The 17,025-nt window shown below is 41.1% G+C and overlaps 1 long non-coding RNA gene across 1 annotated transcript; it reads right to left on the bottom strand.

Moving 5' to 3' along the window:
• Positions 1-3,927: 3,927 nt before the first annotated feature.
• Positions 3,928-8,618, bottom strand: LOC121182425. The gene is made up of 3 exons (XR_005894114.1): positions 8,478-8,618; positions 6,110-6,283; positions 3,928-3,970 (listed from the first exon to the last, which is right to left on the bottom strand). It is a non-coding gene; the product is annotated as an uncharacterized LOC121182425 (long non-coding RNA).
• Between the last annotated feature and the right edge of the window lie 8,407 nt (positions 8,619-17,025).

Genomic DNA, 17,025 nt, shown 5'->3' with positions numbered 1-17,025 from the left:
AGGGCTGCCCCTAAAGGTTCTCTCTGCTCATAAAGCCTATGGATAAAGCCTAAGTGCTGTTCCACCTGGTTTTGACCTCTTGAACAAGCTTTTTTTGGGGCATGTTCGAAGCTTTGAACGTCATTGACAGCATTTTGAATCACTCCACTTCAGGAAGAGTGACACAAGCTGCAAAGCATCAGTATCATTTGCCCATCACTACTTTCTGGTAGAATTTTTTTTTGCCTGTAAATAAATGCACCGCTCAAATACTATTGCGACTCCAGCCATCTTTTTTTTTTACTTCCTAAACTAAAAAGAAAACCCATATTTGTGTGACAGTAATACACCTCAGCCACCTGGAGGGGGGTAGCTGCAGCCTCACCACCTCTACTTTTGGCCTCTGCTCAGGCTGAGGAGCAGATGTGTCTGACGTGCATCAACAAACTTTCCTCAGTGCTCCTGAAGGTTTTTCACATTCTGCAGTGAACACACAGACTGTTAATGTATCTCATTTTCTTCTTTTACTTGAAAAGTCATTTTGGGAGGTGTAGGGGTGTAATGGGGGCACACAATGCTCCAATGCCCCCACTTGGTGACAGGCTCTCTCAAAGTGACTTTATAACCTCTTCAACCACAGTGTTTGGATTCACAGATGAAATTCAGATGCTCCTCTGTGGTCTAGCTCAGAGTCTACAATGCAAGACACCCGACTGATCTCTTTACATTATTCATCAAATTCACCTAAACACAAATGAAATAGAGTGAGAATCCTCCAGAGTCTCATCAGTTTCCCTGAGGCTCCTTCTCCTCATGCAGTTCTTCAACCCCCCACATTTTTCCATCAACACATGTAAACATGTTTATTGACTGATTGTCGGATTTGTTTTGTTTATTTATTGTTGCTTCACAGTCTTTAGTGTTGACTGAACAGGAGTCTTCTGCCCTCCAGTGGTCACTGTCAGTAACTACAACTCTGCACACACAGCACTGACAATGATACTGATGTTCACACTGACATTATTCCACATTTACTGACTTATTTTAGCTCTAATGTTCATCAGCCTGATAATGACTCTCTGTATGTGAACACACGTTACACTGCTATAAATACTGATGTCTGACTGATGGACAAATAATCAGAGAGTTTACTGCCCTCCAGTGTCCAACAGGTCTCACACTGATTATTAGGATCAATATGAACCAATCAGTATTGATGACATCAAAAGGAAGATGAGGACTGGTCATAGTTTGAATAATGTTCCATGTATTATTCCATCCATGTTTTCAGTACAAGCAGATATACTGTAAAAATGTGACAACTAAAAGGATCACTATAAAATGATAAATAGGAGCTGCACTGTAAAAAATTCTAACATTGATTATCAGGAAAAACACTGTAAAAGAATTTAATGGAGGCTGTGCACTGTGTAAAATGCCAACAAATGTGACACAGGATATATCCAATAAAAATGATTTTTTTATTGGATATATATATATAGCTTCCATCTTTAAAGGACTGGAAGAGGAAGAAGTTTACAAGGAATTGTTTAGAAGAGTTTAACAAATAAACTGCTTTAACATATGAATTTGAAAAGGTGTGTGTGAGTGAAAGAGACAGACATGTACAGACTGAACTATCTGTTCAACAGTGAGAGTTTCTCTAACAGGAGGAGACTCTCTCTGCTATACTCTACACAGAGACACTGAGGAACCAGGCACCCAGAACCCAAACCCAGGATACAGAGGTTCAGTGAATGTGGTTTTGAAGGTGTAGAGGTGGATCAGTGAGTCAGAGGAGACTCTGTAGAAGGACAGAGAGCCAGCAGGACAGTCCACATACACTGCTACTCTGTGAGAGGAAGATGATGAAGAAGAGGAGGAGGAGGAGACAGGTGTCATTGTGTTATTGTGCCAAACAGAGTAACCACCATCAGAGCAGAACAGTCTCCAGGACTGATCGTTCCATCCAAACACACAGTTTTCTCTGTTTCCTTTCCTTCTGATTCCTCTGTAACTCACTGATATATAAACCCTTTCTCTCCACTCGACCTCCCAGTAACAGCGACCAGTCAGACCATTACTACACAGCAGCTGAGGACACTGGTCAAATCTGTCTGGATGATCAGGATATGACTGATCCTCCTCCACATGTGTCACCTTCCTGTTGTTGTCAGACAGTTTGATCTTTCTGTTTACTGTGTTTGTGTCGATGGTGAGTTCACAGATATCTGATGGAGAGAAGAAGACACAACACAGCTGCAGTTATTGATCTATCAATTGTTCATTGATTGACACTTTGAAGATGGTTGAATGTGAGTTGCTTTGTTTTCAGGAATCAAATGAAAACCACACTTACACTTCCTCAGACCTGGTCTCAACCATCGGACTCCACCAGGCTCCACCCTGAAAGGAGGAGGGGGGTCAGACCAGCACGTTCTCTTTCAGCATGCAAACATGGACATTACATGGCTCTCATACACAGATGGTTTGATTATTCTGTTCATTCAGCAAAGAGACAAAGGACCTGGAGTCCTTATCTCTGAATGATACGGAGCAGGGAGGTGACATGGAGGAAAGATTTCACCATTTGTCTTCTCCATTTGATATCACTTTTGGTGTCAGACACAACAAAAGATCTCAGAATGACAAGATCAGGATCTCAGAGAGGTTCAGCTGATTATTGATCATGGATATTTTAGAAGACAGAGACATGATCAGAGACCTGATTTCATTTCCTCCTTGGTTTGAGACACTGGCAGATGAATGTCTCTGAGCAGTGTAGATGGTCTTATTGTTGGGATGTTATTATTAGTGTGTCAGCACTGAACAGGTATCTAAAGTCTTTGGGCTTGTTGTGGTGAAAGCACTCTGAGTGCTCAAAGTGGCTCTGTTGGTTCAGGAGCAGTTCAACCAGCTGCAGCTCAAATGCTTCTCTCTATCTCTGTACCTTTCTGCAGGTATCTCTGGCTCCGGAGCTGCATGTTCTATGGTCCTGGCTCCACCAACCTGCTGCTGTTTATTGTTTACAATGGTCCATTTCTAACACGTTTAATGTTCCATTCTGCTACAGATAAATATTGGATTAATATTCTATGCAGACTGTAATGTAAATAATTACCAATCATGACAGCTTTTTGCTTCTGTGCTCTGTCTCCTATCATAACTGTAATATGCTGAGCACACATTATCCACTAACTGTTCACTAACTGTAATCTAAATGCTGGCCCTCTAACATTGTCCATTGCCAACCCTGTTTTATTATGCTGCATGTTCTTCTCCTTCTCTCCTCCAGTCCCAGCTTCCTCCTTTTCCTCCTTTCACCCAGCCCGGCCATCGGCAGGAGGGTCCCCCATATGAGCCGGGATCTGCTCAAGGTTTCTTCCTGTTAAAAGGGAGTTTTATCTTGCCACTGTCGCCTTAAGTGGTTATTCTGGGGTCAGGCTCTGGGTCTCTGTAAAGAGCTTTGAGACTATTTTGATTGTGGAAGGCACTATATGAATAAAATTGAATTGAATGTTTCCATGCTGGCTTTGTGCTGGTGCAGCCTGAAATCCAGTCTGAGAAAGTCTTGCTCAGGTCACAGAAAACAGCTGACCACACCTGATTTAATGATTGTCACATATTTTCTCTTAAATATGACACAGTGAGTCATGATGAGATACTGAAGTCAGAATTAGAGAAAACCCCTCTTTGTGTTGTTGTTGAATTCAAAGCACTTCTGTAGAGATCTGTCATCAGCTGTGACACACTAAATGTTTCCAGCTCTTCCTCCTCTATCACACACTGTCTGTGGCTGCAGCAGGCCTCTCTGTACCTGAGGGTGTCCAGTCTCCAGTGTGGATCCTCCAGTCCAGCAGACAGCAGCTTCATTCCTGAGTCTCCTGGATGATTGTAGCTCAGGTCCAGCTCTCTCAGATGGGAGGGGTTGGAGCTCAGAGCTGAGGCCAGAGATGCACAGCCTTCCTCTGTGATCAGACATCCTGACAGCCTGCAGACACACATAACATCACACCACACGGGAATCCTCTGTCAACACCTGCTTGTTCATATTTTTGTTTTTGGTTCTTTTCCAGTTTGGTCCAGGTTTAATGTATTCAAGACAAATTCCGAGAAAGTTCTGCTGAACTTTAGTAAAATTTGCTTTGAACAATCCTGCACAAGTTGGCTGTTTATCCACTGATGTAAATCAGATATGAGCAAATCATCAGCTAAACAGTTTGATGGATCATGACCTGAGAGTCTCCAGGGTACAGTGTGGACTCTGCAGTGCAGTAGACAGAAGCTTCACCCATGAATACTTAGTATTAAGTTGCAATATTGGTTTCATAGTGAAAAAAAAGGTTGTCAGTGAATTTTTCTGACATCGTTTTTACTAATGTCATTAACACTGACATACTATCGTCTAAGCCACATTATAACAAAGCATAGATGAGCTTGTGTATCTCAGTCAGAGTTCATATATATGAGCTCTACAGAATTTGAAGCTGGATAAAAACAAAACAGACTGAAAAACTCAAAGATTGTTTAAACTGTGAAAATCATTAGATATGGGCCTCGCTAAAGTCAGCATTGATGGACTTAATAAATATCTTCAGTCATTTCAAACAAACTGGAACTTGATCTGACCTGAGAGTCTCCAGGGTACAGTGTGGACTCTCCAGTCCAGCAGACAGAAGCTTCACCCCTGAATCCTTCAGGTCATTGTTCCTCAGGTCCAGGTGTCTCAGACTAGAGGACTGGGAGCTGAGAACTGAGGACAGAGCTTCACAGCTTCTCTCTGAGAGGTTACAGCTGCTCAGTCTGAAGAGGAAACAATGAAGAAAAATTCAAATAGCATTTGTGTTGAAAGGACAATCAAAGGAACAAAACTCTCAGTTTGCTCTGCAGCTCACTGCCAACTAACAGACCTGCATTTGAAAACTGGGCCAAACATCAAACACATATTTGTTCAGTGAAACAGAAATATCAGCGCTTTATCCACCTGCTAACCAATAAGGAGTTTCTATATTGATGATCATCTTTCATTGGCTCTGGTTCAAATCCTTTCTGTTTTATTCTCAACAAGTTGGAGACATGGCAGTTAAATATGATACAATCAGTAAATAAAAGATGTGTAGAGTCAGGGTCGTAAGTATTTGCACATTGCATATTTTAAGTTCTTCGGGCTCTCAGCTCATACAGGAGTAATATGATCTCTCTTGCTGATTCCAGTCAGTACTCTCACTGCAGCATTTTGGATTTGTTTTTTAGAGAGTTAACTGGACATCCTGATAATAAGGAATTACAGTAGTCCAGCCTAGAAGTAACAAATGCATGGACTAGTTTTTCAGCATCACTCTGAGACAGAATGTTCCTAATGTTACTGATATTGCGCAGGTGAAAGAAGGTGGATATAGGTCTATACTTTGCTATAACACCAGGGCGAAAGAAGACATATGACAATCAGTAATAAACATCTACAGTCAAGGCTGTAAGTATTTGGACAGTTAGAAATATTTTGTTCTTCAGGTTCTCAGCACATTCACTTTAAAATAAAATAATGGATACTAGAGTCAATGACTGCAAAGGATTTTACAATAAAAATTAAATCTGATGAGTTTGTTTCACTTCATGTGTATTTGTCCAGTTACTTTTGAACCACTAAAAGGGCTGAATCTCCCACACAGTTCTTTCTATGCTGATGTCAACCTGCTCAAATTAAAGCTGAGACCTGGCTCTTTAATGTAGGATCCATTATTTTAATTCAGATTCAATGTGCTGAAGCTCAAAGTCTGATTTGATTTAGTTTGAATCCTCTGATAAAGTTGTTTATTAGTTGTAAGTACAGGGCAGCTGTGTCTCAGCAGGTAGAGAGGTTTGTCCATTAATCACAGCTCAACATCCTGTCAACATCAAGTGTCCTTAGGCTAAACCAGCACCTTGTATGGTAGCTGGCTGCCATCAATGTGTGTGAATGGGTGAATGAGAGGCAGCATGTAAAGAGCTGTGGGTCTCATCTAAACCACATTATTACAAAGCATAAATGAGTTTGTGAATGTCAGCCGAAGTTCATATATGTGAGCTCTACAGCATACGAAGCAAGATAAAAAATTAAAAAAAACTGGAAAAAACTAGAAATTGATCTGACTTGAGAGTCTCCAGGGAACAGTGTGGACCCTTCAGTCCAGCAGACAGAAGCTTCACCCCTGAATCCTTCAGGTCATTGTTCCTCAGGTCCAGGTGTCTCAGACTAGAGGACTGGGAGCTGAGAACTGAGGACAGAGCTTCACAGCTTCTCTCTGAGAGGTTACAGCTGCTCAGTCTGAGGAGGAAACAATGAAGAAAAAGTCAAATAACATTTGTGTTGAAAGGACAATCAAAGGAACAAAACTCTCAGTTTGCTCTGCAGCTCGCAGCAAACTAATACACCTGCATCTGAAAACTGGGCCAAACATCAAACACAGATTTGTTCGGTGAAGCAGAAATATCAGCTCTTTATCCACCTGCTAACCTATGAGGAGTTTGCCCAGGGAGTAATTCAATGTAGAACCGCCACTGCAGTTAGTGGATAATGTGTGCTCAGCAGATTACAGTTATGATAGGAAACAGAGCACAGAAGCAAAAAGCTGTCATGATTGGTAATTATTTACATTACAGTTTGCGTAGAATATTTATCCAAAATGTATCTGTAGCAGAGTGGAACATTAAACATAGTAATGTGTTAGAAACGGATAATTGTAGACAATAAACAGCAGCAGGTGGGTGGAGCCAGGACCACAGACAGAAAACATGCAGCTCCGGAGCCAGAGATACCTGCAGAAAGGTACAGAGAAAGAGAGACCAGAGAGAAACAAGCACAGGACTACAGGAGAGAGAGGACACAGAGTTAATAACATGGAATAAAGGCTAATAAATGTGAGGGTGGGTCTGAGGACAGAAAGAGAGAAGAGAAGAGGTGTGCAGAGGATCATGGGAAGTCCCCCAGCAGCCTAGGCCTATAGCAGCATAACTAAGGGATGGTTCAGTTGCCTGAGCCAGCCCTGCTATGTACTTTATCTTTAACTATAACAGTGTCTATAGAAATAATTGCAACTAACTATAGGTTTAGTCATAATAAGTAAGACTGTAACCACAACGAATTATAAGCTTTGTCAAACAAAAAAGATTTTAAGCTTAATTTTAAAATTAGAGAGGGTGTCTGCTTCCTGAACCCAAACTGGCAATTGGTTCCCCAGGAGAGGGGCCTGATAGCTAAAGGCTCGGCCTCCCATTCTACTTTTAGAGATTTTGGGAACCATAAGCAAACCTGCATTCTGGGAATGAAGAAATCTGTTGGGATAATATGGTACTATCAGCTCTTTGAGATATTCAATTCAATTCAGTTTTATTTGTATAGCGCCTTCCACAATCAAAATTGTCTCAAAGCGCTTTACAGAGACCCAGAGCCTGACCCCAGAGCAAGCACTTAAGGCGACAGTGGCAAGGAGAAACTCCCCTTTAACAGGAAGAAACCTCGAGCAGAACCCGGCTCATATGGGGGACCCTCCTGCCAATGGCCGGGCTGGGTGAAAGGAGGAAAAGGAGGAAGATAGGACAGCTAGGAATGGAGGAGAGGAGGAGAAGGACATGCAACATAATACAAACAGGGTTGGCAATGGACAATGTTAGAGGGCCGGCATTTAGGTTACAGTTAGTGAACAGTTAGTGGATAATGTGAAGGAGCCTGGCCATTGAGGGCTTACATTTAAGGAGAAAGATTTTAAAATCAATTCTAGATTTTACAGGAGCCAATGAAGAGAAGGTAATACAGGAGTAATATGATCTCTCTTGCTAATCTCAGTCAGTACTCTCGCTGCAGCATTTTGGATCAGCTGGAGGCTTTTTAGAGAGTTAACTGGACATCCTGATAATAGGGAATTACAGTAGTCCAGCCTAGAAGTAACAAATGCATGGACTAGTTTTTCAGCATCACTCTGAGAATGTTCCTAATCTTACTGATATTGCGAAGGTGAAAGAAGGTGGATATAGGTCTATACTTTGCTTTAACACCAGGGTCGAAAGAAGGCATATGACACAATCAGTAATAAACATACATCTACAGTCAAGGCCGTAAGTATTTGGACAGTTAGAAATATTTTGTTCTTCAGGTTCTCACTACATTCACTTTAAAATACAATAATGGATACTATAGTCAATGACTGCAAAGGATTTTACACTAAAAATTAAATCTGATGAGTTTGTTTCACTTCATGTGTATTTGTCCAGTTACTTTTGAATCACTAAAAGGGCTGAATCTCCCACACAGTTATTTCTATGCTGATGTCAACCTGCTCAAATTAAAGCTGAGACTTGGCTCTTTAATGTAGGATCCATTATTTTAATTCAGATTCAATGTGATGAAGTTCAGAGCTTAGAGATGATGATACGGAATTAAAGAGGAGAGGAATTTCTTTTCCCTCCTACTGAATAAAATTCTTTATATAATGATGAATAAATCCAACTATCCATACACTTACAGGGCTTTGTTAGAGGATTTGACAACTGGCAGCAGCTTCAGAAGAGCCTCCTCTGAAGCAGAGTATTTCTTCAGGTCAAACACGTCCAGATCTTTTTCTGATGACAGTAAGATGAAGACCAGAGCTGACCATTGAGCAGGAGACAGTTCATCTGTGGAGAGATGTCCTGAACTCAGGCACTGTTGGATCTGCTCCACTAGAGAACGATCATTCAGTTCATTCAGACAGTGGAACAGGTTGATGCTTTGCTCTGCAGATGGAGTCTGCAGATCTTCTTCTTGATGTACTGGACTGTTTGCTGATTGGTCTGTGAGCCACTTCCTGTCTGTGTCCACAGATCTTGTAGTAGAGTCTGATTGGTCTGCAGGGAAAGACCCAGGAGGAAGCGGAGGAACAAGTCCAGGTGTCCATTTGGACTCTGTAAGGCCTTGTCCACAGCCCACTGGTAGAGCTGCTTTGAATGAGGTTTGTCTCTGGACAGGTCAGAACTGATGGAGGTTGATTGTTCTTCTGACAGCAGATTGACTCCAGACTTGATGAAGGTCAGATGGACATGAAGAGCAGCCAGAAGCTCCTGAAGACTCAGATGGACGAAGCAGAACACCTTGTCCTGGTACAGTCCTCTCTCCTCTTTAAAGACCTGTGTGAACACTCCTGAGTACACTGAGGCTGCTCTGATATCAATGCCACACTCTGTCAGGTCTGATTCATAGAAGATCAGGTTTCCTTTCTGCAGCTGCTCAAAAGCCAGTTTTCCCAGAGACTCAATCATCTTCCTGGTCTCTGGACTCCAGTGTGGATCTGTCTCAGCTCCTCCATCATACTTAACGTTCTTCAGTTTGGACTGAACCACCAGGAAGTGGATGTACATCTCAGTCAGGGTCTTGGGCAGCCCTCCTCCCTCTCTGGTTTTCAACACATCCTCCAGAACTGTAGCAGTGATCCAGCAGAAGACCGGGATGTGGCACATGATGTGGAGGCTTCATGAAGTCTTGATGTGGGAGATGATCCTTCTGACCTGCTCCTCCTCTCTGAACCTCTTCCTGAAGTACTCCTCCTTCTGTGAGTCAGTGAACCCTCTGACCTCTGTCACCATGTCAACACACTCAGGAGGGATCTGATTGGCTGCTGCAGGTCGTTTGGTTATCCAGAGGCGAGCAGAGGGAAGCAGTTTCCCCCTGATGAGGTTTGTCAGCAGCACATCCACTGAGGTGGACTCTGTAACATCAGTCAGGATCTCAGTGTTGTGGAAGTCCATAGGAAGTCGACACTCATCCAGACCGTCAAAGATGAACAGAACCTGGACCTCTTCAAACCTGCAGAGTCCTGCTTCTTTGGTTTCAGGAAAGAAGTGATGAACAAGTTCCACCAAGCTGAACTTTTTCTCTTTCAGCACATTCAGCTCTCTGAACGTGAATGGAAATGTGAAGTGTATGTCCTGGTTGGCTTTGTCTTCAGCCCAGTCCAGAGTCAACTTCTGTGTTAAGACTGTTTTCCCAATGCCAGCCACTCCCTTTGTCATCACTGTTCTGATTGGTCCGTCTCTTCCAGGTGAGGCTTTAAAGATGTCTTCATGTCTGATGCTTGTTTCTGGTCTGGCTGGTTTCCTGGATGCTGTTTCAATCTGTCTGACCTCATGTTCATCATTGACCTCTCCAGTCCGTCCCTCTGTGATGTAGAGCTCTGTGTAGATCTGATTCAAAAGGGTTGGGTTTCCTGCTTTAGAGATCCCCTCAAACACACACTGGAACTTCTTTAAGTAGATTTAAGTTTACGCTGACAAAATGGAGCATCATGTCCTGAATGAATAAACAAGAAACAACATCAATGACTGATTCATAAAGAAAACATGACATGTTCATCCCCCTAAAGAACACACATGAACATATTTCCCTCCATGTCTTGAGACGTTAGTAAATGTCCCATTTATTCATCATGTTGAATATTTAGAGAAATCTTCTTACTGCTGTGCAGACAGTCAGCCAGCTCCTCCTGCTTCATTCTCCTCAGGAAGTTCACTGTGATCTTCACAAAAGCCTCTCTGCTGCTCCTCCTCTGCTCTTCATCTTCACCGTCCAAAATCTCCTCATCCTGCCTCTGACTCTCTGAGCATTTTGGGTAATCTGAACTCACAACTTTCTGGATCTTCTTCAGCTCCTTCTTCACAAAAGTGATAATGTTCACCTCCAGCAGCTGGAACAGAAAACTATATGAATGACACAATCAAAGTAAAACCATGGAGCCAAACATCAGATCCATGTTGGACACACTGACAATCCACTGCTCTAAAAAGTGCAGCATGGAGATTATTGCCAACACAACAGATGTCAAAGTAGTTGTTGTCCATGTACAGACCATAAATATGGAGTCCAGGTGTGTTTGATGCTGCTGGGCAGACTGAGCACTGGGAACCTCTGAGCTCTCCTGGTCCACTCTGTGGAGGAATCATGAAGAATTAGCTCACATTATGTTTGCAGCATCTGTGAGCGTTTTATGTTTTGTACACAAACAACAGCTGCTTTTATGTTCTGTGGTGACTGTCCTGATTAAAGCAAACACTACTGTGCTGTGACATTCTCAATGAGAGGAAACAAGCAATCAATTCTGTACCTCATGACCTAGAGTCATCACAACAAGTCCACCTTTTAAATGATGAATTTTAAGGACTCACACTGGGTTTGACAGAAGTCTCACCTCTGCTACAGGACACTAACACAAACACTGGAACTGGATAGGTGCTGAGTTACAGGGAGTTTTAGTTCTGATCTGAATGACACATATAAGCACATAAGAAGTGCTTTTCTTGAAAAGAGAAACATCAACTTTGCCACTAAAGCCTGTGTTTCAGCCTGATCATGTTCATATACTGTGTCATTCATGAAGCCTGGAGACAAAACACAATCACTTCATCTTTCATAGAAGACCAGTTATACAGGACAGCTGTCTGATACATTTTAAACTCAGCTGCAGCTCACTTCTTTGCAGCAGAGGGAGGCTCTTCTTTGAAATCAGTGGGGTCATCCTTCGATCTGTCACTCTTCATGGACACACAGCTGGGCTCAGTTACAGGGAAGTCTTGTCTCTGACATGGAGAAGAGTCATGGACAGTTAGAGATCCTCATCTCACCTCTGAGCTTTGGTCTGGATCTCATGGTCCCCACACAGACTGCTTTTAGGGGGAGGGGCTCCCTCCTCTCTGTCCTCACACTGATTCATGATGCTGAATTCACATCCACATCAGCTCACACACACTTTCTACCTTCATCTGGAGAGAAAACACAAATCATTCATCTGCACATCAACTGAAATCCTCCTCTCCATCATTTGTCCTGTAGAAATATCAGCTGCTCCTCCACTGATTGGCTCTTCTTTCCTCTTTCATATCAGTGTCAGTTGAATGCAGTCAGACAGCAGTGTGAGGCAGAGGAAGCTGCCGTCAGCTGCTGTTCTTCCACTGTCAGTCCACTAGATGGGGTCATGAAGCTGCAATGAAGTGCAGAGCAGCACACACAGGATCCAGGGACGAGCATTTCCATTCACTGACACACAGACAGACTGAGATCCACTGGTTTTATCTGACACAATCTAAAAATCCTGCTTTCTAATTTCACTTGAGTAAAAGTACAGTGAGTGTAATCAGTAAAATATACTTCAACTGTCAAAAGTGCTGATCATGCAGAACAGACTCATTTGGTTTTTATTTCAAATCTTAATCTGAAAAGTAACTGTAGCTGTGAAATAAATGTAGTAAAACAGTGAAATATTTCCCTCTGAAAAGTTGTGAAGTAAAAGTATAAAGAAGCAGAAAATGGAAACACTGGAGTTTCAGTGCAGCACTGCAATAAAAGTACTGAGTTACTTTTCACAACAAAAGTATTAGATTCCAAACAACTTGTACGTGCCTTTCAAAATAAAAGATTGACAATTTCAATAAAGCCTTTACAATAATATTAAAACCTTGTTTAAAGGAAATCTCTTTCATTTAATCATTGATCACGTTTACGTACAATTTTACCTAAAGAACCTTGTTCCTTTTGGAGGAGGACCAGAGGCCTGAGGCCTCCATGACAACCCCACAAAAACACGAACGTCAGAAAACTCAGGTAACAACAGATAGTGCTGACGTATAAAACATTAAAGCTGCTGACATTTACCTTCAGACAGAGAAAATGTAGTTACAGTTGCAGTTACTGTGGTGATTTAGTTGGTCAACTTGAAAAACATTTTTATCTGCTTGGATCAAAAAGTGTAACAAAGCTTTTATTCTGTGAACATTTTGTATCTCCGAGAGATTAAAACCTTAACTTCAAATGTTTTACATGAATCATCATCTCCATCATTTCTTCTGTATAAATATCAGCTGAACCTCCTGCTCTGAGAGGGAGGCCCATGAGTCCATGTCTGTTACAGACCATATGCTGTAATTTCACCATGGTTCAATATCGTCTGTATAGTTCGTCAGGACTTTAACATTTTCACTGACCTGCCTTTTCGACTCGTCACACTTTCTTTTCGTGATCACACACGCACGCACACACACACTCTCGAATGTCATGAACAGACGGCCATCTTTACCGTCTGCGGCTCTCTCCTGTCAGTGTAGGAAAGGCTCTTAGTTCTTCAGTTCAAGCTTCTTTTTCCTCAGCTTCGTGTGTGTGTGTACACTAACTGACAAACAAAACCCGGAAACAACACCACAATAACTCAAAGGTCAGAAATCCCAGATAACGGGGAGTGTTGATGAGTAAATCATTAAAAGAAGCAAAGAGGACACACACAGTCCCACTGTGAATTACTCAGTTGTGTTAAAAATTAGCTTCATTAGGAAATTTAAGGAAAAAAGAAATAAAAACCCAGTACCTGTTGTGAAGTGGCATTTCACACTTCCACAAAATTCTATTTCACAGGTAAAAGGGACTTGTGTGCTTAAAATTACAGCAGGTGAATGTCTTTGGAAGAGCTGAGGATTAAATTTAATCTTAATAGAACACAATTTTTTAAATATCTTCAGCTTAGAAATTTTATTCGATCAAATCAAAACAATGCCTAGACCTACAATTACTAGACCTGCTTTTGGCTTTGGACCGCCCGGAGATCAGAGAGTCGCCGGTACGATTCCTCGACCAAGCACAGTGGATACGCACAATGGATATGGGTGGTGGTAAAGGAGACGTGTCCATGGCTGTGGCCTGAGCAAGGCACCAATCTATGGGCTCCTCCCAGGGAAGGCCTCTGCCATAGCGTCTCTAGTGCATGTGCATGCTTGTGTGTGTGTTTCATTCACTAGGTGTGGGTAAAATGCAGAGAGGGACGAATAAAGGATTAAACTTAACTTAGAAAACTCACAGAAGAGATTGAAGGAGACTGAAATTCCAGAGGAACAGTGGGAAATGGCTTGTGCAGGAGTTCAAATCAATAAATGTACATCTTAAAGTGATACATTGTACAATGATACAATGTAAATATACATTATTAATGCAGATGTATGTTACACCAGTGGGACTAAACGGATTTAACAAAAACATACCAGATATTTGCACAAAATGTATAGAAAGGAAAGGAACCATATTCTATTGTTTATGGCAATGTAGAAAAATTAGAATGTTATGGGAAGAGGTGAGAGTAACAATTGAAAAAATAATCTCAACACAAATCACATTGGACCCTAAACTGTTTTTGTTGGGTCTGTATCCAGAAAAGCATAAATTCAACAAAAGAGAAAGAACACTCATAGACCTCGGTTTGCTTAATGCCAATAAATACATTGCACTATTATGGAAAAAGACTCATAGACCACATGTGACACAGTGGTTGAGACAGATGTTAACAACCCTTCCTCTTGAAAAAATAACATATATACTGAAATCGAAAAAAACGTGTTTGAGAAGATATGGCGCCCTTTCATTGACTATAGAATTTAAACATAACTTGTGAAGGAGAAGGTGGATGATGGATGCAGTCCATGTAGTCTTCTTGTGATTTCCTTTTCTTTTATCAAGATAATTTTTTTATCTCAGAAATTTGATATTTTATTTTAATGTACATAGTATATTATTTGAAGATTACCAAGTATAAACAGAGGAGCATTGTTGTAGGTTTTGTTTTGTTTGTGTTTGTTATAACTGTCTGTATCTCATTTATAAAATTTCAATAAACATATTGTGGGGAAAAAGAAAATGTCTGCATGTGCAAGCATGCACACACTGATGTTTTACTTGAACACCAGCAATGAAAATTAACAGTTGAAATACTGGATATACACCTCTCATAAACTGGAAACTGACACTTCCACTAATCGTATAAAAAATATTGTTTGACAAGAAAATGTAGCTCGTAACAATAAAAGTTACTCATTATAACACACCAAGCTGATGCTGCTGTAGCATCTACAGTTACACACAAATACATCAATCAAGTCAAAATAGGTTACTAACATCAAGGTGATAAATTGGGTCTGCTGGGTCTTAATCATTTCAAATTAAAGAAAAGAATTCAAGAATAAAGCAAAACTAAAATCCAATGCCTCTTGTGAATTGGCATCTCACAATTCCAAACATTTCAGTTTCACAGGCAAAACACATACACTTACACATTTTACTGGAGCTCTAATACAGTAAGGAGCTTAAACAGTTAAAACACTGGATATACAGCTCTTATAAACACTTCCACAAATTCATCACTTGAAGTAAAGTGTATATTTTTTTTCAGATGAATACACCTAACACACCTCCCTCACCTTCTCTCTCTCTCTGTCACACACACACACACACACACACACATACACCTTTCCTGGAGTTTACTTTCATTTTGACCAAACTTTGATTTTCTCCATCTGAAGGTAAATGTCAGCAGTTTAATGATTTACTCATCAACACTCCCTGTTGTTACCTGGGATTTCTGACCCTTGAGTTATTGTGGCACACACACATGAATGTCATGAACAGACGGCCATCTTTACTCGTCTAAAGTTTCCAAGCTGATATTTCAGTTTGAGACGACGACTGTTTCAAACTTCCTCCTGAGTCCATGTCTGTTACAGACCATATGCTGTAATTTCACCATGGTTCAATATCGTCTGTAAAGTTCATAAGGACTTTAACATTTTCACTGGCCTGCCTTTTCGACTCGTCACACTTTCTTTTCGTGATCACACACATGCACACACACGCACACACACACACACACTCAAATGAATGTCATGAACAGACAGTCATCTTTACTCGTCTAAAGTTTCCAAGCTGATATTTCGGTTTGAGACGACGACTGTTTCAAACCTCCTCCTGATTTCAAACTCTATCCAACTGTAAAATACTGCTAATAAACCAGTTTCTCCAGCTAAAATAACCAGAAGAACAGGTGACGTCACTATCAACATTTTCCACAAACTAGAGAAAACCATGTCCCTTTAATGAAGACAAATCAAACCAATCAAGAGCTCCACTTACTCATTTATTCCCATGAACTTCATCCCTCTGTAGCTCTCTCCTGTCAGTGTAGGAAAGGCTCTTCGTTCTTCAGTTCAAGCTTCTTTTTCCTCAGCTTCTCGTATGTGTGAGTGTGTGTGTATGTGTGTGTGTGCACTCTGACAAACAAAACCCGGAAACAACACCACAATAACTCAAGGGTCAGAAATCACAGGTAACAACAGGGAGTGTTGACGAGTAAATCATTAAACTGCTGACATTTACCTTCAGATGGAGAAAATCATCTGCGCCACAAAGTTTGGTCAAAGTGAAAGTAAACTCCAAGGCTTTGCCCAGAGAGGTGTGTGTGTGTGTGTGTGTGTGTGTGTGTTGTGACTGAAGTTCACATGCTGAAGTGTTATTAAGACATGAAACCTCCTCATGACTCCCAGTGTGAACACACAAACACTCTGCTGCTGTTTGATGTTTTCATTATTATTGATTATTGATCAGTTGAATCAGCTGAGCTCCAATGGAACTAAATTCTGGGAAACCTGTTACTGTACTTGTCGTATCTTAATGTTGCATTTGACACCACTGACCATTACATCCTATTACAGAGACTGGAACCTTTAACTGGCATCAAAGGAACCTCACTAAGCTGGTTTAAGTCCTACTTATCAGACTGAGTCCTTGGCACCTCTTGGTTTTCAAGTCCTAGTTACAGTAATAATAACAGGTCATATTACATGGCTCTGAATTTGTTTGAGATAACCCATGAGATAAGTATCTCTTCCTGTTTCCACCAGTTTAATACTTGTATCTTGAATGAAGGCAGATATGTGTGCAGATAGACCATAATGGGGCTGGGCCCCCTGTCACTGTGACTTCAGACAAGCTTCACAATGTAGAATAATCAAGGTAGAATAGAATAGAATAGAATAGAATATACTTTATTAATCCCTTTGGGAGGTCCCTTGGGGAAATTTGGGTACCAGCAGCAGTACAACACCAAAAAACACAGTAAAGCAGCAGTACAAAGTAAAAAGTAAAAAGTAACTAACTAAGTTAAGTTAGAAACAGGAAGAGATACTTATCTCATGGGTTATCTCAAACAAATTCAGAGCCATGTAATATGACCTGTT

The sequence above is a fragment of the Toxotes jaculatrix genome, chromosome 5 (assembly GCF_017976425.1).
Source record: "Toxotes jaculatrix isolate fToxJac2 chromosome 5, fToxJac2.pri, whole genome shotgun sequence".
Taxonomy (NCBI): domain Eukaryota; kingdom Metazoa; phylum Chordata; class Actinopteri; family Toxotidae; genus Toxotes; species Toxotes jaculatrix.
The sequence above is the reverse complement of the archived record's forward strand: the minus strand, read 5'-3'. Positions and strand labels throughout refer to the sequence as shown.